This window comes from Corvus brachyrhynchos, unplaced genomic scaffold, assembly GCF_000691975.1.
Source record: "Corvus brachyrhynchos isolate BGI_N302 unplaced genomic scaffold, ASM69197v1 scaffold56, whole genome shotgun sequence".
In the NCBI taxonomy this organism is placed as follows: Eukaryota; Metazoa; Chordata; class Aves; order Passeriformes; family Corvidae; genus Corvus; species Corvus brachyrhynchos.
In genome coordinates this window covers 489,984-496,411 of record NW_008238664.1, presented here as the reverse complement: position 1 = coordinate 496,411, position 6,428 = coordinate 489,984, and the positions used below count along the sequence as shown (strand labels likewise).

The 6,428-nt window shown below is 39.5% G+C and overlaps 1 long non-coding RNA gene across 1 annotated transcript in view; it reads left to right on the top strand.

The window, feature by feature from the left end:
* The first annotated feature begins 232 nt into the window (after nucleotides 1-232).
* Nucleotides 233-6,428, top strand: part of LOC108447537 — a 28,586-nt gene continuing 22,390 nt past the window's right edge. Inside the window, exons 1-2 of the long non-coding RNA XR_001863143.1 lie at nucleotides 233-296; nucleotides 571-736. This is a non-coding gene — a long non-coding RNA (uncharacterized LOC108447537). The remainder of the gene's footprint in view (nucleotides 297-570; nucleotides 737-6,428) is intronic.

Genomic DNA, 6,428 nt, shown 5'->3' with positions numbered 1-6,428 from the left:
TCGGTAATGAGTGGTTCCAGGGTTGTGCAGTATCATTTCCTATAGAAATTCTAAAAGCAAAAAAGGTAGTGACATGGGTAGAATTGCTCAATAAACAGAATTTTAAACACATAGGGCATAAGATCTTTCCCTCTGTGGTAAGTGCCATTCATTAATGATGAATGTAGAAACACAGTCCCCTACAGACTGGTGTCACATAAGTATCCACTATAAAGCCTTTTACATCTTTCCTTTCATCTTTTAGGTGCTGACCAAAGTCCTGTGGTGAAAGGAGAAGCAATGTCCCTGATAAAATGGTAAGGCTACTGACATATGTGATGTGTTGCAAGGGAATCACATACGATATCTGAATACAGATTGCTACTACCAATGGATATAGATTGCTACTGCCAACATGAGCAACAACTGTAGAGTTGTATTGTTTAGAGTGGGAGCCATGACTGCTGGGTACTGCAGGAATGTTTCTTTGTTCAAAGGCATTTCTTATCCACCAAAGTGAAAAAAAACCCAATTCCCTCCCCCAGGTGTTTGTGTCATAAATGAAACATGTATATTCCTTTCTGTTGCTAGATGAGAAGAGTTGAGCGTTCGAGAGCAGCTGATGTGGCAACACTCTCCTAAGCAACCAGAGAATTATAGCCCGGGTTACTCTAGAAGGGACTTTGTGCAAAACTGACTACACAGATATCCAGCCTGATGAGCAGCTACAGTTTGCAGTGGTGGTGATGATGACTTGGTAAGTGTGGCATGTCCCGGGAAACGCTGTGCAGAGACTGTGCTCCTTAGCCCTGGTCACTGGAGTGTTTTGTTCACTTGGGTTGCAGATCGCAGGAGAGATGTGGTGCCTATTTTGGAGCAGAAAAGATGATAAGGCTCTTGGCAAATCGGGGAATAGTCTTTAAGAACGTGAAAGGTTGTTGCAAAGAAGAAGGGAGTAGTGTTTTTCTTCCTGTCCATGACTGTTAGGGCAAGACATAGTACTTTTAAACTACAGCCTCAGAATTTAGTTTGGATTTTTCTTTTTTTAATGGCAAGGATATATGCTTTAAGTGCTCATAATTTCTCAGAATAGCTTTGGTAGAAATCAGGGCTAGGACACATAAAGCTGATCCTGCCTTGGAGCAGCGGATGGAATAGATGAATTCTGACCTCCTGTGGTCCTGTACAGATACATTTAGAAGTGTTTCTCTTGATACTGCCATCACATTGCCCACCAGGAATGGAGTAGGCATTTTGCCTCTCATCAGGCAAAGTCTCATAAACCCAAGGTTTAATGTTTTGTTGAAATAGGGGTTCTTTAAAGACATGGGGTCTAAATAAAGTTATTTTCTTAACTGACTGCCTTGTGTTAGGTTCTAAATCCATATTTCATCATCTGACTAGGACATCTTTCACAACTGTTGAGTGTTTACTAGTTTACAAAAGACATAAAGGTTTTATTCTAGTGTATCAATTTCTGGGTGAGCTGGCAGGGGAGTGGTGATATAATTTTTCTTCAATTTTATTTTAATACTAGTTTGATGTGTCACTGTAGCTGAAAGGGCCAATAGCAAAATCATTGCCCCAGTCCATTCTTGCAGTGTTTTTCTTTGTTGTTGTTGCCTGAAATTAAAAGTTAATGTGCTCAAGCACAGAAGAAACAATGTAAATCAGCTTTAGGTCAGTTCTCATCTCCTAAAATTAAAAGGACAGTTTAAGCTGGCTTCACAGGCTCCCAAATTATTTCCAGAAGTACTACCTTCTGAATTTTAGATCTGGGGGGTTTTTGTGTGCTACAAGGCTTTTGTCTGCTGGTCCAGGATGGTAAGTATGTGGGTTATTTGTGCATTTTTAGTGCCTGTATGCTGAACAGTCTGCAGATTTTGTACAAAATTACTGCAATCAAAGTTTGCTCTGGCTATCCTGCTTACTTGTAAATGAAAGGATAACATAATATGTGCTTTTCACTCTGTCTCTGTAGGATCTGTGCAGTGTTTTGTGATGGAGAGAGCTGCTCCAGAGCATAGGGCACCTGGTGGGCCAGCAGGGGGAGAGCCCCCATGTACCCAGCAGCAGCCCTGGCCCAAGCTCTGCTCTGCAGAAAACAGGCCAGAAACACCAGTCCAGCAAGGGGAGGAAAAAAAAGTAGCTGCCTGTGTGTAGAGAGATATGGAACTGCTGCAGGACACCAGTGTGAGTTTGTGCCTGTTCCATGAGGAGGCCCATAAAAAAACAAGATAGTGGAAATCAGGAGTTGCTCTGTCTTGTTCCATTAATTTCTCTGTGTTATTTTCTCTCCCTGGATTTTAGCTACCTAGAAGTCAGGCAACTAATCTGAACTAATCTACTTGTCCAAACTCTTTTTATATACAGGAGAGAATGATAAACACCTTTTCAGGTGATCCCAGCTCTCTGCTTTAGATATCTACCTTAGAAGCAGGAGTACAGGGCTCTGCCTAGTGACCCTGCATGGCTGTCTTGTCCTTCGTCTTTGGATGGGTTCTGAAATTGCAGAAAAGTAGCAATGACTATTGCAAGGTCCAACAAGATTTGGGTATCTGGTTGGGGTGGATTAAAGCTATTGCAGATTGGGATATGGAAAAAAGTGAAGAAGATAAAGGGAGTGAAGAGCCTCAGTCTAAGCCACAGGTAAGGGGAGTGTTCCTTTAATAAAGAAGCAGCCTCACAGCCTCTGTAAGACATGGCAAAAGTGTGCAATTGACCATACTGCAAATGGCCCCTTTTGCTGGAGCAGTGATTGCTTTCAGTGCAACAGCGAGCACTAGAAAAGCTAAATGCTACAGCCAGGAAAGGAAGGGAAGAGTGTGATTTTGCTGGGACTTTGTATGGAGACAATGTGTGTTACAAGAGTAAGGAACCAACCCAACCTCCTGAAGGGATGTAGGAAGTTCCAAATGAGAATAAAGAGAACTGGCTGATTATACCAAGTCTGGTTGCTGAGAATTCAGATTGTGTATTTAACTTCTTGTGATGTACTTTCATAGGTTTTTATATTTTTGAGGGTCAGCCAACAATTGTGTAGGATGAGAAGTATGATGAAAACTTAATGCAATGTGCCTTTCTTCCCTTGCAAGTCACAACAATTGTACTTATTAAATTGAGATATTACACAAACACATCACTTAGACATCTCGTAGCAATCTTGATAATAACATGAAGGGGTTATTTTACATGAGGGGCATGAAATCCTGTCAGTATGATCAAACTAATAAAAACTGATGCAATTTTTCAAGAGTTGTTCAGAGCAGATGTGTAAGCATCCTGTATCCAGCTTCAGTGATTCATGTGGTCCTGAGCCATACAACCATGTGTTGATGGTGACAACAAGTAATGACTAGGAGGAGCTTTTTCAGGCCCTGATTAAAGAATTTTTGAGTGCTTTTAAGGACATGTTGAGTTGTATTCTTTTCCAGGAGAGTATTTGAATGGGATTTAATCCTATGCTCAAACACTTTTCTGAAAGTGGTTGTCTTCTGGAATCAACTTTCATTTCCATTTGTGGTCTAGTGACAGCCCCCACCTGGGTTTGAAATGAGGTCATTTGGCCTGAAAGGTGGGGGTAAAGGTATCTAAGTAGCTTTCACGGAGACTTATTCTGTTGCCTATAGCTACTTTCATCTTAAATAAGGAAGTGTGGCATGTTTGTATTCACAAATCCCGTTGTGCAATGTTCTGTCTCAATTGGGGCTGTCTGTGTCTCCATATTAATTCTCAGGGCAGCTGCAATTTCCTCCATTTCATGCAAATTAGCTTCAGCCTTAAAGCTCCTGGCAGGTTGCCAGCATAGCCCTCTTTGGCAAAATTTGGATTCATCGGCGGAAGGGTATTAGCCTTTTTGCTTTAAAGGCCTTTGTTTAGGCAAATATTTCTCTATTTTAAAGGCAAATACTTAAGAAAATCTCTATCTTTTAGCAAGATGCATTCTTTAACCACTAGAACAGTCCTAAAGATAGTTAAATAAACCACAACTAACAAAAATAATGGTATACATTCTTACTGCTTATCTTGAGCATTTCTATAAATGCCACTGCACCAGTGCCATTAAAATGCGTGTCAGGAATTTTCCTTGGCTGCCTCTATGCAGTCTTTTAAGATCATTTAACTACATAATGACTTTTAAAGATATTCTTTTTGAAATGGAAGGGCCTTTTTACAAAGCCTAGCTGAAAAAGGTATTCCACAGATTTTCAATGCAATATCTTAATTCCATCTCTCTGACTTTTTTTAAAAGTTAAACTCTTTAGTTTGCACAATGATTTTGTGGTCTTGTGTGTTCTACAATTATTCTGAGAATTTTTTTACCTTTTACATCATTATGAACACTCTCACAGTTTTTTGTTTTGTTCTGGGTGTATGCTATTCTTCTTAAAAGTCAGATTTAATCTTTTTCTGTAAAGATAATAAAGGTACTTAATTCTTCCTCCTTCTATTCTTTTCACAAGAATCACATTTCATAGATTTCCCAGGTACCCATTATTTAAATTCTAGTTCTACCTGAACATTGACAATAAAATAGCCTGAAAGTTTCTGGGTTCATGGTGTGACACACTGGTTTTGAATTTAATTAGGTAGCAAATAAGAGTTCTCTTTTTCAGATATCACTGCCGTAGAGTTTCTTGGCTGTTAAGATTCAAGATGTGTTTGTCCTGTATCACCTATCATCAATAGAAGTAGAAATCCTGCAGGAGAAAAACTGATCTGTGGTTCCACCTGTGCAAAACGTTATTTTTACCTGGTACTCAAACCCTCTAAGGCATAGTGGAGTACCACAGATATTACCAAAACCACCTTCTCAAGACTCTGGTTATCATTGCAATGACTGACTTTTCTCTCTCTTATTACTGTAGACGTGCAAGATGATACGATCCCAAGCTGTTTGTGACAACTGAAGTGTCCTCCATGGCTAGTATTTAGAAAAATATCACCGTATTTGCACTCTAGTGACTGGAGGAACTTTGCAACTGACTGTCTCCTTGTTCCTGTAGGTGTTGAACAAACCCTCATAAAATCTCCTGATTTTTAGGCCATCTGTTGTTTATGCACTTTAATCGTATCTGTTGTTACCTCCTCTCAAAGAGAAACTGTGACAATCATTTCAGTTTTTTTATTCTGTGGCCTTCTCTGAGTCTCTGTAGTTTCCTACAGTCCCTGGTCAGCCGTGGAGAGCCCTCTCTGCACACAGGAGTGAAGGCACCTAGTCTGCCTTGAGATTATCCTGGGTGATAGAAGAATTATATAGATATTCATTCTTTGGGGATGGATTGAAATTTTGCGAGTAATACAGAAAAGAATGGGTTTTGTTCAGCAAAATAGGACTAGCTTTTTTAGCTGCTGTAGCTCATCTCCTGGTTGGATGCTTTAGGTGGTTGGATTTTTAGAAACATTTTGATGACAGTGGGCAGAGAGTAGTTTTACTTGTGCTGGAAACTTGGTTGTGTTGTAAAATGAAGAGATAAACGTACCAGCTCTTTAGGGACACCCACTGTGACCAGTCACAGCCAGCAAATGTTACATCCACAAAGTGATGGATGTCTCTCTTTGAAAAGTTTAAGGGGCTGAAAACTTCTGTTGTGTTATTTGAAATCTTATCACTCTAAGAAGCATTCTTCTGCCTGAACCAGGGAAGAATTTGATTGGAAATACTATCTCAACCAAAATCTAAGCTGGTGGGTCATAAACTCTTTGAAGGTTTACTGTCTTTAAATGATATGTGTTTTAAAATGGATATTTGTTTACCAGGCAAATGATTTTACAGGGAATTAGGTAATGTCGTGGGTACCAATGGTATCACTTTGATTACAAAGAATCAGAATTCCATTTTAATAAAATACAGAAGTTCTGAGATCTGAAACACAATTGTTTATCTGGTTTCTTAATTTATTTTGTGTATGTAAAAATCCTACTAATGTAAATCCTATTAATGTAAAGAATTCAATAATTGCCTAGTGGTTTGGCCAAACATTGTTATTATGAATGTCTATTGGTCCATCTATTGGTACAACCAACTTTTATTTTGAATGCTGGGAATTTTCACAGTACGAATAGTCCCCCAGCTAATTACTGATTGGGGTGGAGTTCCAAGGCATTTTGGGCGGTTTTAAGTTACTTTTTTTAAGTTACTTTTTTTTGGACACAACTCTTCTATGTTGTGAGGCACAGGGGAAGTTGTGGTAGAAGCAGTTTGAAGGCAATAGCATAGATAAGCACAGAGGACAGGAATGTCTTAAACCAGCTTTGCCTGCAAGCTTGAGAGTCATGAAACTGTATCCTGGAGTTTGATCTAACTCAGTCTCAAGCTTGGCCTTGCTACTGGACCAGAGCTCCATACCAGAGTCCTGGCACTCCAGCTCTTGTTGTGTAGAGATAATTCTACTCTGTGTTCTTTGTATGTCATTGCTACTCATTAATCAAAATTAAATTACTGTCCC